Raw genomic sequence first — 23,607 nt, forward strand, 5'->3', positions numbered from 1 at the left:
TTATTTAAGATGACCATATTGCTGAGGCTATATAACTATAAATTGTTATACACGTAAGTGAATTTAAGTGCTGAACTACTACACCAGGTGGTATAGATACGCCCGAGTATCACAAGTGAGTCGTACCCAGATGTAATGAAGAAAGATCATCTCTATCATTCAATTACTACTATAATAAATTACTTTGCATTTGTTATGGATTCACGCAAGTATTACCATGAGAGTGCACTTGTATATTTGCGCTTCTGCCAAACACTCTTCCCTCACTACAAAAATATAACAACATCTTCGCACACTTGAACTCAGGTGCGCTGCATGAAAGTCAAAACACAAAGTTACACAAATACTTATGGATATTTTTGCTCTACATGACGTTTCTTATAATTTCTCTGATGGCAACAGTACTACTGACGTTATTTTGTATTCACATGCACCGATTTTTGTAAAAAATATTCAAAAGTAGGAAAAATAGATCAATATGAGGAGACGAGTTGATCTCCAGATGACTGTCCGTCCGTCCATTCGAGCACTGTAACTTGAGTAAAAATTAAGATATCATTATAAAGCTGAGTACATATTTCTTTTGGCATCATAAGAAGCTTGGTTTTGTAATCAAACCACTGCCACGGCCACAAAATGACACTAATTGTAAACCAATAAGCAGCAAATTAAGATAATATTAATAACTTTAATTTACACATCTCCTATATGACCCAAATTTGTACAGAACAAATCTTCTCTTTTTATGAAAGTCTGAAAATGGGTGAAATAGATTGATAACACCGGTACGGTTTTGTTAAAAAGTACTGAAAGTACGATAAATCAATAACTAAATGCGTCAATGTCATTAAGTTTTACACCAAAAATGGTAAATAAGTGCTTTTCGGTACATAACATTGTTTCAACATAACTATGCAACAGTGAGAAAATGGAAGAAATCGAGCTAATTCTCTTATAGCACAATTTTAAATTCTATATAATTTTTACACTTTCCAGTATATAGTGCGAACTAAGCACCAATGAATGTATCATCACAAAGCTTTGCACAAAAAGCGTCATGTTAGGTATCTTAATGAAACCCAGAAACATTTAAGTAACATGCCGAATGTTTTTATATATATTTATATCCCATTATGCTGATTAGACAATAGTGCGATTGATAAATGAATTAAATTGTGAAAAGCTCAAACCACGCAATGACAACCAATCACCCATAAATATACCATATTCATACTGCTTAACTGCTATTAATTAATTCACCACCAGTTGTTTTTCATCAAATATCAATATAATCATATAATCATACACAATATTATATTTTGGGGTTTTACGTGTGAATCTGGAAGATACGACACTTTTCTTATTGATGACAATATGTTTCAATTATTTCATTCTCACTAATCATCGTCAGCAGTGGATACTTGCATATAGAAATATACACACGCATATAAATATGTATATATATGTATAAGCAATAAGCAAGCAATTTTGTAATGAAATTCGCAACTCAATCACACCCGAACAACAAAAAGTTAAGTTTCATCCTTACTAATCGCCATTGTATGTATGTGATTAACCCTGTCATGTCACACCATTTTCCGGCTGTTTGACTACCGACATCCAAATGAATTATTCAAATAGGATTACTGTTTATAAGACAGGCATTTAATGGTATTTTGTAACGGTGATTTATTCTCTGTTAGTGTGTAATACGACCATTTATACATCTTAATGAATTTTATAATTGTTTGTCTATAATAGATAGATAGATATGTAAATGTTTAAGAATAAGTTAATATATATGCAAACGGAACTTATTTGTTTAAATGCGAAAATTTTACGTATATTATTTTGTGTATATAGATATGCCAGCATATTTCTATTACTTGTGTGCAGTTTTATATTTGTTAATTGGTTCCGATCAGACAAACAAGAAAGTAAAAACACTTTTAATTATTCCACATTCATCCATATTTCTTCAAAAATTATGCCGGCGAGAACGTAACCGTCAATGGCGACCGTTATCGTGCTATCATAACCGACGGTTTCATGCCTGAAAATGAAGCTAGTGATCTCGGCAACATTGGTTTTAACAATATGACATCACTTTCTACACATCGCATAAATCAACGGCTTTGTTGAGAGAACACTTCGGAGAGCAGATAATTTCACGTTTTGGGCGAATCAACGCCACCAAGATCGTGTGATATCACACCCTTTATACTTTTTTCTGTGGGTATACTCAATGTAAGGTCTTAAGTCTATGTGGACAATCCCGCTTCGATTCAGGCCTTGGAGCAAAGCATCATCCGTGTCATTCGCTAGTCGCCAGTCGAAATGCTCGAACGAGTTATCGAAAATTGGACTTAATGGATGGACCATCTCAGACGTAGCCCCGGCCAACATTTGAAAAAAATAATCTGGAAAAATGAACACCAAAAAATGTTCTTTTGAATTTTAATAAAGATTTCTCCTTAAATTTGAAGTTTCTCTGTTTTCTCTTTAAACAAGAAGTGGACCTCTTTATTTTAAGACAAACTAATCATTCTCAAAGGTTAAATCTACATCCATATATGTATGTGTGTTAGCTTATATATTATATGTTTTTCTACTAAAAACTTCTTCATATCAAAAACACACTTAAAGTTTAAAATTTGTCTGTTTTGAAGACCGCTGAATGTTCAAGAAAAAAAGCCTTTCAGAATGTATCACAAAATTGGATTAAACCTCAATATCAAGGTGTAAATGCAGTTAAACATATGTCATAAAAGAATATTAAATAAATATAATATATACGCGAATTTGTGGTTGCTTGATAAGTCAGATTAAATTTTTGTTAACAAAGGCTAACATAACGAAGCTACATTGATAGTTGTACACCTATCATACCGACATTGGTAAACCCTTACATTGTATTTACGACAATCTGGAGAAGAGCATGGCAAGGAAGAATAAAACGCGTTGGAATGATCTATCGGGATGCATAACTGTAAAAGTCATATGCAAAGCGGTCGATCAAAAATACACAGAGTTCACGCTCATTGTTACAACACGCTGGAAGAGGTATCGTTAATGAGGCCAAAAAGCCAACTGAAATTCACTTCTAACGCTGGCTTCCTAATTGACGACTACTTTTAATGAACTAAGTACATGCACTCCACATTGCATCGCTAAGGACCAAAACTGGTGCATGCAAGGCTCACCGGCCTACCAGAATAACCTAATCCTACCTACTATGTATGTATGAATGCTTTGTGGTAAATTTATTTATAAGTCTCTTTAGCCTAATAATAATTACAATATCGCTGCTTGTAGGACGCGTCTAAAAACTTTTGTAATAACAAAGTGAAATATTAATATGTGTCGAATAGAAACCACTTATTAACAAACACATGTACATATATTAATTTGTAGGTAGACGGCGCGCTTGAAACTTTCTCTATATCAGTAGTTTGTCTAATCAAGTCATCAAGTTTACCAAACTTGGAGGATTTCTTTAGTTGTGTGGTGAATGTGTTACGTCGTGTAAAGCTTTGACGATTAAACAGTTTGACGACCATCATCTAATGACGTTTTAGTCTATTGGTCTATATTAAGTTTGGTACACAAACTCAATTTGCACTAAAAGATTTGTTTCAATTCATTCTTAGCTATCAAATTATCTTATAAATAAAAGGGATGCCGCAGAATTTATCAAAATATGCAATGAGTTTTCCGAATGGCAGAAAATATCAGTACTGCTTTACTGTAACAGTATTTATAAAGTGAACAGACCAAAATACACAAAAATAATTAATTCCTACTTTATATTTTAAACCTTAAATAAAGATGGTTTATAGATACGAGTAGATGTAAATAATGTTCATGAATGATACTAGAAAAACAAGAAACATCGCTCCACACAAATGGAGCAAAAGCGGCTATCCATTACGAGTATATCCTAATTTCCTTTCAAAATGTGTTGTTACTACATTATATGTAAACCAATTTCTGTTTTAGTTTAAGTGAAATATATCATATAACAAAATGAGTTCACGCATACGCACTGGTATCCACTTGTTTGAAATTTTCACTATTTATGCATTAGAGAAATACGAGTAGCAATACTATATAAATACCCAAAAAGAATATATTTTTTTTAATGGATAGCAATAAAATCTCTTTACAGTTGCCATCAGGGATACTCACAGACATTTTATATATGCAAGTAGATAGGTACGTTTCAAATGAAGGCGAACAAGTGAGCCTGAAGCACAGATTCACGAACTCAGTTTGGTTGTGTGTTCAGCCGTCATTCTTGTTTAGAAGTGAGTCCAAGTGTGCTTAGCTTGTCTACAGTAAGAGCCATATTTTTGAACACTTATCTTCTACATATGTTCTTGGAAAATTGTGTTGACTTATATAAATATATATGCATTTTAATGTACACGTTTGTATGCGTAACAGCAATATATGAATAAATCGTGTTTTTTTAATACATCCTTCAGCTGCGCTTTCGGCCATTTAAGAATAGTTGGGCACTTTTGGGGTTTTAATATGAAATAACAAACATTTTGAATTTGTGTAGATTCTCTGAAGAAAAGAAAACAAAATCAACTTCGGTATGTTTTCTGCGCTGGCCTTAGATTACTTCTTATTTGCTTCACGTTATAAATTATTCATGTTTTGTTGATGTTGGTTGATACAAATTAAAATAGGAAGGGGCAAAGAAACTCCTTCGCAATACCTTTTGTTGGAATATATCAAAAAAGCTACATGTATTATAGACATATTTCTTAAAGATATATACAGTTCAAATTCTGGGGAAAAGTTCCTTGCAAGACTTTCTAGGAAATCAGTCCGATCAAATATTTTTTTGAGCCTGTCATTCTGTACAGGAACTTTTTAATTTCCGGCAGATTGTTGTTAAACTGAAAAAGGGACATAGATTGGTCGAGAGAAAACAATCAAACATTACAACCTCAAGCATTTTGGACACACTTCAAATTCATTATAAAAAATCGACAACTTAGTACCCATAAAGTAAGTAAACTCAGTTCACAATTGTTTATTGCTTTAAGGGATCAAACTTTTGCTTTTTTTCTTTCCAAAAAATTGAGTTTATATCATATTTTTTACCTTTAAGTTAATACATATTCACATATGTTGTCACACGCAAGCATGCGGCTTGCAAATTTGCTAATGGGTGGTTACAACCTCACGAGGTTTACAAGTGTAACCAACCTTCCGAGGGATATATCCGAACACCTGTTAATAGACTGCTCATCAGTCTGTAGACGCAGGATAAAGGCCCTTAGATCTGTACATCCAAATAGGGATCATCTCGCCTCAATAATACCTAAAAGGATACTGGAGTTTATCAATGTGCTGGGTCTATGTGATTCGTTGTGACTGAATAAATTAACCCTAACTATCTAAGGTTTATTTCGAAATATCAAATGCATTATTTGAGTTTTACGAAAAGATTATAAGAGATTGAGAAACAAAGGGCGACAATCAAAAGCTCCCACACATCAGCATCAAGATTTAAGGCTATTAAAAAATACCTCCATATGTTTCTGCTGAATCTATGTGTATGAACTTTCTACTTTATATACCTTTTTTTGCAAAATCTGTTGTATTTATGAGCCAACATGAAGAGTATTAAAATCTTTTATGATCTTTCAAGCAACTGGTGGTTTTAGTTGCGACAACAAAAGCAGACTAAATTGCTGCCGGCAATAAAAACACAAAAGCGATTGGTAAACATCCAATTGTAATTTCTCTAGCAAATAACTTGGAAGTTATGTAATAGGAAAAATAAACTATTTCCACTTTTCCTACTGCTTGCATACATTATTTATTAGTTATATACATTGCAGTAAAGTATTTTTTACTTACAGCTAAGAGTTCTATGAGTTATGCGCCCACAATGTCTACCATACAATATTTGCGGTGGAGGAAATATCATTGCAATTTGTCAACGAGGACGATAAGAATTTCACCAAAGTATTTTAAATATGTCTAGAGTTGAGTGTGTGGAATTCTTGTCTATTCCATGCACTCATACACATTCACCCACAACTAAAATAACAAATACCACATTGTGCTGAAATATATTAAAGCCATTTCGGGTCTGCAAATAGGTGATTCATAACAATGTGGAAACTTTGAAAACACCCACACGCATGCAAACGCACATGTTGTATCAGTTGTAGTTATAAATTTGTATGTACAAGTATATGAAAATGCACAACAATGGCGATGATAAGTGAATGCAATGCAATTGGCTGTGTTTTGTTGGTATTATAAAAGCCTAGAAATATTGGAATATTCAATTTGTGCATAGCTGCTTTGGAGTTCTGGTCATAAGCAAAATGAAAGGGAATGCCAGAAGTTCGTTCAGATTAGAAACATTTCAAAAGAGAAAAATAATTTTACACACTTTCTAAAGCTGTACAAAGAGCATATGAATATTGGTTAAAAAGTTCTTAAACAAACATATAAAAAGTATCTTCTTTATACTTGTGTTTGCTATACATGTAAAATTACTTATTATACAAACAATAAACATGCCTATATATATGTATTTGTCTATGTGATATATTTAACTTTGATAACGAAAATCCTTATTCACCTACTCTCACGTATACTCATTTTATATATTTTTATTTATTTATAAAATGCATTTTCGTTGATATACATACAAGTATGTTTGCTTAAAATGACTGTATATAGATTTATCTACTGAAGAAAAATGGTGAAAGAGAACATATGAGTAGCTAACACGGATGGACACATACACGTTGGCAACATATGTATTAAAAGTAGCCATTCAAACAATTTTGCTTTCACAGTAACGGTTTTTCTATCACAGGTGTCGTTTGTGCTTATTGAAGGCTTCTATGATGTAAAATTTGATATGATTAAGGTTTATCTTCTGGTCGAGAATAATTTACGTAGATCATGTGAAAATATATAAAGGTTGAAATACCAAGGAATGGCAAAAAATAGTAATTACATACATATATGCGGTTACCTAAATTAACCAGGTTGTTTACGGCTGCTGCTTAAATCGATACACCTCAGTAGTCGTTCCAATTTTACATTGAATAAAAATATCGATGAATTTGTCTAAAACTTTGTATATCTAGCCAAGTTTCGTGTGCGGAATCGTTGCGAATGTTGGAGAAGGCTCACAGTGATTCAGTTCTATCAAAAACACAAGCATTTGAGTAGTATAAAACCTTCAAAGACAGACGAGATGTCGTTGAAGAGAAGCCTCGTTCTAGACGACCGACGATCTTCGAACTCTTCAACTGATGAATATATTAAAAACATAAAGGTACAAGTGTTAGAGAGATAGCAAGAGAGCCGGTCCTTTCGAGTGATTTTCATATATATTTTGGGTATGAAATGTATTCTTGCTCGACTCGTTCCGATAAAGCTGATTTTTTTTTTCAAAAAGAGTACCGTAAACAGGAAAAGAGCTCATGAAAAGTGTTTCGGAGACTGGAAAAATCGTTGGCATAAGTGTATAACATCTGGTGGGGATTAATTTGAAGGTGACAAAATAAATATTGAAGAATAAATAAATACTTTACGTTTTATTTACAATTCCTGGGTACTCTTTTATAACAATTTATATTCGAAGGTTTGAAATCATAACCATATTTGAACTTTCAAGGCAGTTCCAATGACAGTATCGTAGAGTATTGTATCCCCTTAATATCAGTTCTCTGACTGTTACCGCAAAAAGACATTTTCAGGAAAGTCCACATAATTTCATCATTTCGTACATGTTCCACCAAGTTGGTTTATGGAGGCTTCGAAAATTTCTTCAAGGCTAATTTTATATTTTTGAAAGTAAAATTAATGAATGAATGTAAATAAATCTAACCAACAAAAAATGAAGGCTTTGGATTTTGTTATATATTTCTTTACTTACAATTATTTTTCCAGTTTTCCTTTTAGTAGAAGAAATTAAGCGATAATTTACACAAACATTTTTTTTTTCCGCATTCTCTCCGCTTTCTCATAAATCTTTTATTGCACCACCCATAAGTTCAGCTAAAGTTAATATTTCAAAAGCTCGGTATGACCGTACGACCCCTTTTGATGACTTACTTTTCGGCACCTGAATTCATGTTTTACGACCTTTTGTTATCTCTCGCTGCCTTTTGTCTGTTTTCAGTCGACGCATTCTGGAGTAAGGTGGAGTAAAGGAACAACAGCATTTTATGAGAATTGTTAAGAGTGAAAATATTTTCAACAATCTGTTGACTGGTAGGGACAGCCATTTGTCATGTGTGGCTTATCGGTATTTGAAGGTGTCGTTTTCACGCACTTTTACGTTCACATTCCGACGTAGACATATACATACATATGTTCACATGCGTATGTTCAAGTGTCACAGAGCAAAAATTTACAGTTTTATCAATTAAGGGGCTTCCTGGTTAGTTCAGATAAAATTAGTAATTTTACAGTTCCGCAATTAAACGCAACTTTCCAAATAAGATGGTCCTCTACTTTTTTTCCCCCTAAAATTTTTTGCATTATCAACAAAGTTTCAATAACCATCTGATAGATGTTAAATACAAATACAACTATATTACTAATTAAATATTCCAAATTTGAAGTCCTCTATATATAACAGTACACTTAGACTTCAATGCAAACAGCAAAACACAATAATTCATCACGAGAAGCCTGAATTTAGAAGCATTATTATTTCAATAGATTTTGTGGCTAAATTAATTAGCCAAGTTACTCGCGCAGACTGCTGAAATGTCAAGTGTAGCCTTCTACAACAAACGTGTACTTGACATGGTATTTCAAGATGCTCAAAGCACTTAATAAAGTCTACTAAAGCAGATTGCGGTCATGTATGCAAAATGGTACATTCATGTTTATATCAGCGAAGAAACAATGACGAACACAACACACTTGCACATACCTATATACGTATCTACTCGTATATTAGTAGATAAGTATACACATACTATACATGCATATATACATACATATACATATCATTAGTTCGTAATAATCCGGAATTTATTTAGACATTCTAATGTTACTAGATAATAACTGAGATAGAGACTGCATTTGTGGACCATCGAATATTTCAGTGTGCTTTCTATGAAAGTAAATAAAGGAAGCAGGCGCTTGTGCTCGCATTTGAGGCGTCAAACATTAGGTAGCAGCTTTCATCCACATTTGACCTATTTGTGTTTAGGATTAAATATCCATTTTTGTTGAGATAAACAAGCACATCATAGGGCATGAATATTTGGTGTATTTCATACCAAATCGACCACTTTTGAACCCGACCCCTTTAGATTTTGCTGAAACTTATGCATCCTTTTCTACCCTTTGAAAAACATTTTTGAGAAATTTTTCAAAATTTTTTGTCCAACTTCAAAAAAGTTATGAATTTTTCAAAAAAATGGCTTTTTAATTTTCAAATAGCCATAACTTTTGTAGAAATTGACTTTTTTGTACCTTTTTTTTTAATTTTTGCTTTTGAATGAACTTTCCTAAAATTATACACGAAAAAAATTTAACACTATCAATTATATAAAATAATCGGTTTTTTAAGTAAAATCGTAATTTTTTTTTTGGATGTTCGCCTTTTTTTTTCCTCAAAAAACACTTCAATTAGTTTGACAACTATCCCTGCTAATCCCGGAGTGCGGAGTTTTGAAAATTTACAATTTTTTTCAAAAGTGGTCGATTTGGTATGGAATACCCCATATACAGATGTATAAAGACCCAACCTACCTATTACTGAACCCATTTGCAGTGCGTATTTTATTCCGAATAAGACCTATTGGGAGTTCTGTTAGACTCACTTCTCCACCATAGGCTCTTCATCATAAGATGCCATGTTGATGAAATATATTTTTCTCCTTCTTTACTGGCGTAGACACCGCTTACGCGATTATAGCCGAGTTGATGCAATATACCAGCAAATAAACTCCAAAACATTGCTTTCAACATTTTTTATTAATATATTTAACATGTGCTCTTTCTATATTTCATATGTCTCGTGTTAAATTGAAATAAACACGTGTAGGAATTAAGCATTTATAAGTTTAATATATTCACAAGTTAAAAGTTCCAGGAAATGTGTTATGATTTATTCTGACAGTTCTTAATTACATTCATCCACTTTTTTACCTAGTTTGGTATTACACGCGTAGAGAGAGCAAAATTTGTTGCTGAACACCAGCAATTTATCATATTATTTTTGTATACAGAAAACTTTCTTAGTTTTGATGAAATTTCCTTAAGTCATCACACTTCATTATATTTGATAAATTCACGGTGCAAGCAGCGCACAGGTATTAGCACAGAATAATTAATGGTGCTTGAAGGTATGGTACATAATTATTATTCACTTTGTACCACCATAACGTATACGTAATATCAAAATGAATTATTATTTACTCGCTCTGCTTTACGTCGCCAGAAATTCACTTTTTTTAACAAATGAACAGGCATGTAATAGTAGATAAAAGTGAAATAAAGCAGGTACAAAACCTATTGCATTCGATTCCACATCTACATTCATATGTGGTTTGTATTTATGTGTGCCTACCCATATACTCTTAAGTGGGCGAGTAAGTATAGAAGTTCAGTCATAGATTACAGCAGGAAACAATAGAGATTTCAAAGCTGGAAATTCACATACACGCTCAATTAGTGCAGAGTTAAGTGCGGACTTCAGGCGATGTCAGTGAGTGTAGGAGTAAATACACTAAGTAGGCCATATACATAAATGCATAAATGTGTGAGCGATGGACATTAAGTATGAAAGCATTAAATTTAAGTACAAAGGAAAGTACATTTTGCAGAAGTTCTTTTCGATTGTTGATATATATTTTAAAGGCAAGGACAAAATGTGTAGTTAGGCAATTTCGATTGTAGAAATTACTGAAAATGAGGCAAACAATTAAAAAATTAAATAAATCATACAAATGTCTCTCGGCTAATTTTATGTTTAGTTAAACCCTTTTAAACTATCAACACTTATACACCTTAGTTTTGATAAGCTTCGTTTTCAAGTTACAATAGTATAATGGTCATTTATATTTCATTTCTGAGTTCACAATTAAAGCATTCAGTACATAGTAAATTCAAGGTGACTTCCTTCAGTAGGCCGAGAGAATTTCGCAGTTAGTTGTAGGCATAGTTTCGTGGTTGGCACGTGACGTTTTAATATGGCTACGCAACACCAGCCAAATTCAAAGGCCGAACTGAAAAAATTACTTAATAAGGTGTGGCAGGGAATTTCAACCGAATACCTTGAAAACCTCGTTGTTTCAATGCCTGCCCGAGTCCAAGCAGTTATAGCCACCAAAGGTGACTCAACTACATATTAAACCTTTTAATTAAATATTTATTAATTTATCATATCAAACAAATAAAGAAAAAATTACTCGAAAAAAATTAGACTACGAAATGAAGATTCTTATTTAAACATAAAAGAAAAATTAGTTTCATAGTTTCCTTATAACAAATAGTAAACAAATTAAAATTATTTCCTCACAAAACTACTCATTTATTGAGTATTATATCCTATTCGGTATATATTTTAATTTTTAGAAAGGTTTGATAAGTCAAATCGCGGTAATTGCAAAAATACAGCAAAACAGAGGTGGTAAGGTTTGCGTGACCATGAGTGTATTAATTAGTGAATAAATAACACCTTTTGTTTCATACATTTTATGACCTAATGACAGATAATTTTAAGCTTTCATAATACGCATAACCAAGAGCCTTGCTTTTTTACGCCAAAATGCAAGACGAGTAAATTTAAGCAAAATTGTCTTCCCTTACGGCAAATTTTGAACGAAGGTCATTCACTCATACTTACACATACATATTGTGCGTACATATGTGTTTAATTGTGGGCACATTGTTTCAATGTACATATGCTCGCATTTCTTTCGCAGACATGTAATAATAACCACCTGGCATTTATCATAAATTACGTTATAGCTGTGGAGAAATGCTAGATATTATCGAAATTGACGATAGAAGATAGTGGAATTCCTATTTATAGAAGCTTGGTACATCCCGAAAACAATATATATCAAAAATGATAATAATGTAAATACTTTTTATACTCTAACTAGATGTTGGTGCAGAGTATAATAGTTTTATTTATCTAACGGTTGCTTGTATCAACCAAAACTAATCTTTAAATGATCAGGATAACGAGATGAGTTGAAATCCCTTAGACTGTCGACATTTTCCCTAACGTTATGGGACAACTGCCACGCCCACAAAACTTAACTTAAACGAAAACTTATACAGTATCATACTTAAACTAATGAAGTGAGCTAAATATCCTTTAAGAATGGGCCCATTAATATTTCAATGTACATACTTCCCAATCGCTGAAGATAGCTCAATTTTTCAGGGAAAAAGCTTTTTTCCACTACTTTATGCACTATAGATTACCATGCCCACTATAATGGTTATGTTGAAAATTACTAAAAGTTCGATAACCTACATAAATTTCACAGTCGTGATAGTAGGGTAAAGCTTTATCAGGTATAAAAGATGATAATGTAGATGGCACCGCCCAGCGTTAGGTGAAATCATATGTCTCAAATTTGGTATGTGAAGTTACCCAACCATTCCTACGTACACTGTGAAAATGGGCAAAATGGGACAATAGCCACGCCTGACTTCATATCAAACTTTAAAATCCATCTGCCCTTTCACTTCTAGTTAATTTACTTTGCACAAATAGTCCACTTAAAGTATTGAATCTTGTGCACATAAACTGTCACCATCGAGCCATAACTTTTGAACCCAGACATCAAATATTCAGAACTTAGTGCATTTGGCGGATTTTTTACCGAACGTACTATTATTCAAGTCTCTGCGCTTATGCTCGAACTTAGCCCTTCCCTATTTGTTTTATTACAGTATGCTCGTTAAATTGATTTACCAAAATTGTGCACAAATGATAATTAACTAACCGAATACAAATGCTTCTCTTCCGCGCGGTTTAAATATTTACGATCCCCTGTCATGAAATGACTCCCAAAGTGAACATAAATTCATCGAAATGATGGCGGAAGGCATTTCAATGCATCAAGTTCTACTTCTATTATTTAATCTATTTTTGAGACAAAGAAGAATTTTTATTGTATTTCACTGGTGATCTAAGAACTGAATGAAGTAAAAAAAGAAACAATCTCCAAAATATATTGGAAAAATTTCACAATGTGTTTTTAAGAAGTCCCTGGTCTTCCTATGATAACGTTTACTCCATTAACATTCAAGAAAGTCTTAATATATAATGTCATTTAATAAAAATGTATATATTATATTATTTTATTTATTTAAATATTATTTAAAAATTGGAGTTGGTATACAAGTAGAGAGATTATGAATTTGAAAACGATTCTGAAATGATAGGTTTATACAAATTTAGTAATATATTCAAAAACTCACATTTTGTAATTTTCAAGTGGCAGGTAGCGCATTAGGTTTTCGCTCAAGAAAAGTACCTGCTTCCAGGTAGATAAGCTGGTTTTAGCTGAAATGTCTATATTATTTAACCCTGCAGTAGGTATATACATATGTATATGTAAACACAAAAGAATACGAATACCCCCGAAAACATTCGACAGCCGCAGGATTTGGTATAAATTCGGCGCGTAAGTAAAAAATTTGTCAGACAGACTTCAGCAGCGCAACGACGAGTTTCAAAATTTGTTAAACACTCCTTCCACAAAGATGCCTAGCAACAGGAAAACTCTTAAGAAAAAATTAAAAATGTTAGCAGTAAAACAAAATAAATCTCTGAAGTTTATGAAATCATTACACGCAAAAATTGTTAGGAACAAATTGCAAGAAAAACAAGCAGCCAAAGATGCTTTGGAGAAAGAGGAAGCGGTCATTTCTAGCAGCACACAAATAAACAGTCATAACGGGAATGATGAAGATAACGAAAATCTTCTTCATGACGTTGAAGAGTTGGATGACCAGATGCAACCAGTAGTGGTGCTGTTGGTGGATGAAACGAGTGTTTCCATAAGAAAAACGGTTAATTCATATACCTTCATTTCGGTTTAAATAAAAATGAAATAAATGGTTATTATTTAAAATGATTACACAGCAATATGTTTATTTAGTTATTTTTTGGAACTTCCTTTTCATTAAATGATAGCAAATTTGAAATTCTCTCTCATGGAACTAGAGAAAGAAAATTACAAATAATTTTGTCGGTATGAAAAAATCGAAAATCTATTTCTGGACTATGAGAGTTAATCTACCTTGAGAGAGTGTACAAATGAACAGTTTTGTTCTTTGCATCTCTAAAAACTACCTTTGAGGTCTAAAAAAAATTACACATATGGAAGACTGTTAAAACTATTTAGGTAGGTAAGAGTGAGTAAAAGGATTGTATACAACATCCAGCTCCTATCCCTTTCTAGCAATTTTATGATTCTAAGTTCGGGTGTAACAGAATATTTTATACTCTTTCAATTTCGAAGATCAAAACCATATACAAGTATGTGGGTACATTTTCAGGTGGCAATTTTATGTGCTTAAAAATTGTTGCGAAAGAACTTAATGAATTACAATCATATTTGGTATCACCTCATCATACTGATCTTTTGTATAAGTTATCGCGAGGAAACGACACACCCTAATTCCCGTCGTAATAAGAGCCTACCACTCTGCACATGTCGCTAAGTCAGCACATTTTGCGTGAGAACATTGGCCAGACATCAAAGTAAACAAACACCATGCACGAGGCGCAAGGTCAGCAAAACGTCAGCAGAGGAGACTCGTGTGAGCTAAGTTACGATAGCTGGCTCACTTAAAATCAACAACAATCAACTACTTGGACTCAACGTGGACTTTCAAGAAGAGACAACCTTTGGCCCGATCAACTAACCGGAAGAACCTGAACCTAATTTTAATCTATTCTAAATCCAATGGAAGGGTAGAAGTGAGATGCTCGTTTCCTGGAATAAATATAACAATAATTGTGAATAAAATAAAGGAAAGTGACAGAACAAAAATTAATGAGTGAAGGTCTGGAAGACCTTTTTAGAAATTTAAAGTTAGGAAGTCAGAAAGCAAATATGAACACAGAACAAATAAGCGAGTTAATTAAGGCGGAAGTTAGAAGTGCTTTGGCAGCACAAAGGTTGGAGTTCGATAGGAAGTTATTAGCAATCCAAAACCAAGTGACGGGCAGCAGGCCAAAGGTAGAAAAATATCTAAAGGTATCTGTAAATCCACTAGTGACATGTGACATAACGCTTGATGTGATCAAATCACTTCCCGAATTTCGATGGTCACATAGGCACATATGTGTCATGGCGCGAGGCGGCGCATAACGCTTATGAACTGTTCAAAAGGTACGATGGCAGTGAACGACACTACCAAGCAGTTACCATTTTGAGGAACAAAATAAGAGGGGCTGCCGATGCGGTCCTCTTATCGTTTAGTACTGTGCTGAGTTTTAATTCCATTATAGCACGTTTAGACTTTACGTACGCGGACAAACGTCCCGTATATCTTATAGAGCAGGAATTATCTACCTTAACACAGGGTTTTAGGTCCTGTCTGGAATTTTACGATGAGGTAGAAAAGAAGCTAACGTTACTAGCTAATAAGACTATAATGTCTTACGAGAGTAGCGTGGCAGAAATTATAAACGAAAAATATAGGGCAGATGCCCTAAGAGTTTTCATTTCCGGCTTAAGGAAGCCCTTATGCGACATTCTCTTCGCTTCACGGCCGTCTGCTCTTGCTTTAGCACAGGAGGTAGACTCAAACCATGAGCGGTATGCGTTCGCGGCCAATTTTGCTGCCAGGAACGTCGAAGGCAACCACATTAAAAAAAATAATAATATAATTTCAAGCCAGAACAACCATAGGACAAACACTTATGATCCACCCTCAGCTCATAAGAGCCCACACTACTATAGTAATAGGCAGTACAAACCCGGACATGCACCTCATTTTACGGAAAATCAAAGGGTAAATAACGGACGTGAAAGCGACAGACTAGTCAGAGCGGAACCAATGGACATTGATCCATCCTCATCGAAATTTAAACACCAATCGTTTGACAGAGACCGAGGTGCCTATCAAGGAAACAGTAATAGAATGCAACAGGGGTATCAACAAAAACGTCCAGCAAATTCTGGACGTTACACAGGACCAAAGATCCAACGTGTTAATCATCTGGAGGAGGAAGTTGAGCCACAGAGTGAATCATTGTACGGTGCAGAAGCCGAACAAGCGGCGGATGACGTAAGTTTAGATCAACTTAATTTTTATGGGAAGGTCCCTCCTACCCTGGATTTCAAAGTCCCTAGGAGGGAAAGAAGTGAAACTCCTTATCGATACTGGTGCGTCGAGGAGTTATATGAAACCAACACAGACTTTAAGGACACAACATTTCAGGGACACATTCTCTGTAAAATCTATTCACGGGGTTACTTCTATCATGGAAAAATGCTACATAAAAATATTTGGCGTAGTGGCAGAATTTTTCATCTTACCGGATTTAACATCATTTGATGGCGTGATTGGGCTCGACATACTAAAAAGGGGCCCATGCGAACATTGACCTTAAATCGAACACAATAAATCTTGATTTTGGTGAGGAGGAAATCTTCTTCATTTCCAGTCATGACGTAAGCCATCTTAGGCTTCAAACAAATCTAGTACCAACAGACGTTAGGGAAGATTTTTCTGGGATGATCAAAAGGATGAATGGGGTTTTTGCTGACCCCAATGAGGCATTACCGTACAATACAAAGGTGATAGCAACAATTCGAACGGAGGACGAAACACCAGTTTACTCAAGATTATACCCGTACCCACTGAGTGTAGCGGATTTCGTGGACAAAGAAATCAAGGACTTGTTAGCAAATGGAGTTATCCGGCCATCAAGATCACCGTTTAACAACCCTATATGGGTGGTAAAGAAAAAGGGGGTAGACGAAAACGGACAGGCGAAGCAGAGATTAGTTATTGACTTTCGGAAGCTCAATGAAAAAACTATCGGTGATAAATACCCAATTCCCGACATAACAGGAATTCTTTCAAATTTGGGTGGTAGTAAATACTTCACCACTTTGGACTTAAAATCTGGTTTCCATCAGATTAAACTATTGGAGCGTGATAGGGAAAAAACAGCTTTCTCTGTCAAGAATGGCAAGTATGAATTTTGCCGGTTACCTTTTGGATTAAAAAACGCGCCGAGCATCTTTCAACGAGCCATAGACGACGTATTAAGAGAGCTTAAGAGAGCATATTGGGAAAAGCTGTTTTGTCTATGTAGACGATGTTATTATTTTTTCGGAAAACAAACAGCAGCATCTGAAAGATATAGAATCAATTTTAAATGAATTATTTAGGGCCAACATGAGAGTGTCGGTTGAAAAATCCAATTTGGCCATATCAATATCGGCAAAGACAGGAAGGTTAATCGACTATACCAATGCAAGGTACATTCCGGTGGTCGGTGAGGACCTTGTAATTTGGGAGAATTCAGGACACATCAAGCATGTTACCAACTTGACACTTTACGAATTATTGAGAGACGAGACAATTAATGCCACAGACCACTTTCCTCAGTCACATATGAAGAAGTTACTAGACGCGGACATAAACCAGATAAGTCGACTGATACAAATGATAAACGCTCACCACAGACAGGCGAGAAGCCTGAATGCCCTAGGGACAGTCCTGAAATACATTACTGGAACTCCTGACCATGACGACTTCAATAGATTAATGAACACAGAAGAACAGCTAATTAACTCGCAGGACAGACAGTTTACCATAAACACCCAGGTACAGAAAGAAATCAATAACCTTACCATTACAGTAAATAAAATCCTGAAATTAACAAAAGAAAGAGAAATAAACACAGGTCACCTTTATGACATACTTCTGGCTAGAAACAGAGCAATTATTACAGAATTAAATAACATTATAACAGCTGTCACTTTCGCCAAAATTGGGGTCTTAAGTCCCATTCTCTTAGACAGTAACGAAATAAATTTCATAACAGGAGACGAGCACTTCACTGACCTTACCGTGGCCGATGTTATGGCAGTGGCTAGAATTAAGATATTACAGTATAATAACATAATTTACTTTTTAATAAGATATCCGATTCCTATGTTTAGATGTAAGAAAATTACTATTTTACCGGTAGCTCATGGCCACCAAATCCTGCACCTTGAAGAATCCATCTTAGCCAAGTGTTATAACCATACCGTAGCCGTAAAGAACTGCAGCGACACGACACCAACGTTTTGCTTACCATCTCCGACTACATCATGCGCTCTGCAACTACTGACTCGCAACACCGCTAATTGCAGTACAACATTTAACAACCTCACACCAATTTCACCGATAAGTGACGGCCTTGTTGTCATCAATGACCAATTGGCTGTCATCGAGGAAAATAATGAGGTCCCTATTACGGTCAACGGAACATACCTCGTGGTCTTCAAAAACAACGTAAAGATTAATGGTACGACTTTTTATAACGAAAATTCTACATTGCCTCTAAAACCTGAAACTCCATGGGCTTCTACAATCAACTTGACGCAGCACACAGAAATATTAAGCGCTTCTTACCTTCACCATGTGAATCTAGAGAATGTTCAAAGGATCAATCACCTGCAGCGATCAATCCATTATGGCCACGTTACAGGTTTCTCAGTCTTTGGTGTCTTATTAATCATAGCATTCACTGTTTACGTCCTTCTCAGGATAAGGAGGACCAAGAGAGAGATTATCATAGCCAAATCCGTTGAAACTGCAATTAAAACCGCTTCTTTGAGGACCGAGGACGTTCCCCATTTAGAAGGGGAGGAGTTATCGCGAGGAAACGACACACCCTAATTCCCGTCGTAATTAGAGCCTACCACTCTGCACATGTCGCTAAGGCAGCACATTTTGCGTGAGAACATTGGCCAGACATCAAAGTAAACAAACACCATGCACGAGGCGCAAGGTCAGCAAAACGTCAGCAGAGGAGCCACAACGCGATGCGGGTTGGTGGCTTGAGCTAAGTTAGGAATAATTTTAAGGGGCACTTTATACTTGACAACTAAGCCGAGATGACGGCAAATAAAATAATTTTAAAATTGAACAATACATTTGAATAATTTATATACATAACTCGATACAAGCATCGAGTAGTTGTAGGTGTTAGATGAACAAAATACGAGTATAATGCGCAACATACGCTATAAAAAATTTTGATAAAACATAGACTTGATATAATAATAAATAATAAGAGATATAGCTTAGCTTTTGGAAGGAGTCAAATCTTCGTGTGGTTCAGGAAACGCAATTGCATCCCAACAATTGACCATCTCCTTTTTTGAAATTGGGCCGTTACCATCAATAGCAAGCATTATAACATGATGTTGATCGATTTTTTTCCAATGAAAGTGACGAGGACGATCTCTTTTTCAAACAAAACGGCACTGCCTCATGTTTCACGTCTAAACAACTCGATAATTTCCAAAAATGATTCAGGCAATTAGCCGGCAATATCATGCCTCTTTCACATATTATTTTCTCTGGTGGTATGTTAAATCAAAGGTTTACGCTAATCAACCAGCAGCACTCGAGGAACTCGAAGGTATAATTCAGTGTACTATAACGGAAATTCCAGCCGGAATGCGTCATGGAAAATTACCGTAAACGGTTAGAGATATGCAAACGGAGTCATGGAAAAAAGAAAGCTGCAGTGCTTATAAATTACTAATATTCCAATATAAGCTCGGCTGTTTACATAGATATAGCTAGAAGTAACAGAAATTAGTAACCCATATTTATTTCGCTTTCGCTTTCGGAGCTTATTATCGTATTAAAAATAAAATAGCAACATATATTTGAATATAATTTCTTTATATATAATTAATTTTTTTATTATAGAAAACGTTGAAAGCCTACAGAATTTTAATAACGATCCTAAAAGAAATATATATAAAATTATTCCAGATAGTAAAATTATATTTAATATTTAACAATTTAGCAATATTTTTTTTACAACTAATTAATTGTGTTTATTAATGTAAAAATATTTGGAAAATAGACATTGATGGCGTCACCAGAAACAAATCCATATGTTGATTAGTTATCCCTAACCTCCAGAATGCGCGTGCATAAATTCGACAACTGCGGGTCATTAGATTGTGGAATACATCATTTTGAGTGAAACAACTTTTGTTATTGTGAAAAAATCGAAATCGCAAAAAATCGGAATTTTGCGTATTAACAAAATATTGCTTTTTGATAGGAATAAATATGATTGAAGCGAAAACTTGGCTTGATGACGAGTGTTCGGAACACTGCCCCAGGAAAATCAAACATCAAAGAATAGAATGCCAAATTTAGAAGTGGTGAAATGAACGCCGATGACGTTGAACGCAGTGGACGTCCAAAAGATGTTGTTACCGACGAAAACACCAAAAAAGTCCAGAAAAAAACGTAAAGCGAAGTTATTAGAGATAGTAGTAGCAGCTAATCTAAAAACATCAATTGCACTTGTACATTATATCATTTGCGAATATTTGGGCACAAGAAAGCGCAGTGAAAAATAGGTGCCGCGGAAGCTTACTTTTGATAAAAAATAACGACGAGTTGATGATTCGAAGCAGTGATTGAAGATGTTCAAGCATTATAAGCCCGACTATTTGCGTCAATATATGACAATGGATAAAACATATATTTATCGCTTCACTCCGAAGTCCGATCGACCGTCATAAGATTGGACTGCATACGACGAACCTGCCCTAAAGTAGAATTTAGGCGTCTGTATTTTGGAATAGACATGGAATAATTTTTATTGAATATCTTGAAAAAGTAGGACCATCAACAACGAAAGCTTTAAGGTTTTCATGGTAAAAAATTTACTGTTTTGCGAATTTATTTCTTAAATATGGACTGAGTAATTACATTATTGAGCACACTTTTGACAATATAGGATAATTTTTTCACGCAGAAATATTGAAGCATAAGCCAGTGACAAAGCTTCTCCTAGAACGTCTTGAGAAAAAACACTTTGAGGTGTTCACCATAACCTGTCTTATTTTGTACAAACTAGCTATTTAACTTATCAGACTAATTAGAGAGTTTAATTATGCTTCAGAGTTCATCGCATTATATTAGTAATATCTTTTGATTGTCGTTGTCTGGTGACATTCTATTTTTTTCCAACTTATGTGAACTAATTCCATATTTTTGGAAATGTCTATTCTGATACAAAATTATCTCATTTGGAAATTACTGTTATCAATCTGATTGTTCAATAATCTTTGTGAATGGTTGAATTTTCAATTTTTATGTGACAATTATAAAGAAAATTGAGCAAATTGTTCGGCACTAATGAATGCAAACCTGTTTGTTTACAGCAGCTGCTTAAGTCGGTACAGCTCAGTAGTGCATTGCCATTTTTACAATGGATAAATATATCGAACAAAGATTTTCTAACCAAATTTTGAGTATGAAATCGTAGCAAATGTTGAAAAAGTGATTCAGTTTTATCAAAAAAACAAATTACGAACCGTGCAAAGCATTTAAAAACGGCCGAGGGATCTTTCTGGACGACCTTCGACCTCTTCAACTGATGAAAATATTAAAAAATTAAAAGTGCGAAATAGCAATGAATACCATCGTTTAACCACCGTATTCAGCAGATTTAACTTACGTTAACAGTGGTAACTGGCAACTATTTTTGAATTTTGAATTCTGGATCAAAAAATTGGTCATTGACATATAAACTTTGTTACGAGTATTAGAATGAAAAAAAAAATTACTTAGGAGCCATGCAAATTAAATCGTACAATATTCAACTCACTTTTTCCTTATTTATCCTAATATTTGCATTTATTCCAATTTTGATACTGACATCTGAAAATAGAAAATTAATAAGGATTAAATAGGCTTGAAAAATAAATATATTCAAAATAATAAATTATTGGTTTATTTTATTACGTTAAATTACTTAAATAATTAAATTTTCAAATCCAATAAATCTTGCACTTAAGCCAAATATAAAATAAAATTGAAGAACATAAATATATTTTTCCTTTTTTTACTGGATTCAACCTCAGACCTGCTTGCGTTGTCCAATTCTGGACTGTATTGATAGTGCTGATAATAATACTACAAACGGTGTGCATGATTTTTCCCGTTATTAAGATGACGATGTCGTCTCCATATGCCACAATCTTTGGGGCTTTGCCGGCTAATTCCTTAACACTAATGTCCATAGAAGTGGAGTTAGCACTCCACTTTGCAAAATGCCTCTACAGACTTCCTAGGTAATTTTAGCGTCGTTCCCCTCTGCTCTTATTCTTCTAAATATCAAAAGACTTCTGACCCAACGTTGTATAGCAGGATCAGCACTTATTGACTTAATACTATGCAAGATGGATTCCGTAGAAATATTATCGAATTCTCCACAGATGTCCAGGATCACTCCAAGCCACTCTAGACTCTTTTCGATGTTTAATATTAGCGTATGGGGTGCTAACTCTATAGATCTGCCTTTAGAGATTTGGACAAGCTTCCAGTAGGCGCTGCGGCCCTGATATGCATACCCAAGTTTTTCTCTAATGTTCCTTTATTAGGAAGGAAGTTAATATAAATTGTATTTAAGTTACAACAAAACTTATTAATTTCGGAAAAATATTTAAGTATATAAGTATATATTGAAAATGCCAAATTATTGTGGAAGAATAATAAATCAATTTATCAAAATAAATCTTTAGAAACAAAGTTGCAGAGATGGTAGTCAAAATATGAAAATCACTGACATAGTTTCATAAAAACAAAAAAGAAAGAAATTACTAAAAAATATGGCTGGAAGGGGTTGCTCGTTATACGAGGGCTGCTATATATATTCTGGCCTAGGGCAACACTAAGTGTTGCCAGGTGCAATCTGACATTTCCATTGGAAAGTTTGACATTTTTTAGCATAACATCACTCAGAACGTTTTGTCATTTAATCGTGAATTGTTTTATTTACAGGGAATTAAAAGATTCATCTCGGCCAAAAAATGGAATTAACTCGTGAACACTTTCGTGCGATCATTTTTCACAACTTTCGACGTGGATTATCACTACAAGAGTGCATCGATGAACTAAAATCTTTATATGGCTATGAAGCACCATTCTATAGCACTGTGAAAAACTGGTACAACGAATTCAATCGTAGCCGACGCTCGCTCCAAGACGAATTCCGTGAAGGTCATCCAAAAATAGCCGTTGTGACAGAAAACATCGATGCCGTACGTGAACTGATAATGCAAGACCGACATGTAACATACCTTTAGATTGAGGCATGCCTATGCATTTCTTCCACCAGCATACATTCGATATTGCATGAACACCTGGCCGTAAAAAAGGTTTGTTCTCGTTGGATCCCGCACAATTTGACAATCGCTCAAAAAAAGGCTCGTGTGGATTGGTGTAAAGAAATGCTATAAAAATACTATCGCGGTGCTTCAAAAGACGTTTATAAGATCGTCACAGGTGACGAATCATGGATCTATGCGTATGAGCCCGAAACAAACAGCAAAAAACAAAAAAAAAAAAAACCAT

At 34.4% G+C, this 23,607-nt stretch overlaps 1 protein-coding gene and 1 pseudogene across 1 annotated transcript in view; one reads left to right on the forward strand and one right to left on the reverse strand.

The window, feature by feature from the left end:
* LOC120777108 (serine/threonine-protein kinase 32A) overlaps positions 1–21,897 on the reverse strand; it is a 79,915-nt gene extending 58,018 nt beyond the window's left edge. The window contains exon 1 of the transcript XR_005705478.1: positions 21,860–21,897. The gene's annotated coding sequence lies outside the window, so the exon portion shown is untranslated. The remainder of the gene's footprint in view (positions 1–21,859) is intronic.
* LOC120773839 overlaps positions 16,048–23,607 on the forward strand; it is a 92,614-nt pseudogene continuing 85,054 nt past the window's right edge.

Source organism: Bactrocera tryoni, chromosome 1 (assembly GCF_016617805.1).
Source record: "Bactrocera tryoni isolate S06 chromosome 1, CSIRO_BtryS06_freeze2, whole genome shotgun sequence".
Classification (NCBI taxonomy): domain Eukaryota; kingdom Metazoa; phylum Arthropoda; class Insecta; order Diptera; family Tephritidae; genus Bactrocera; species Bactrocera tryoni.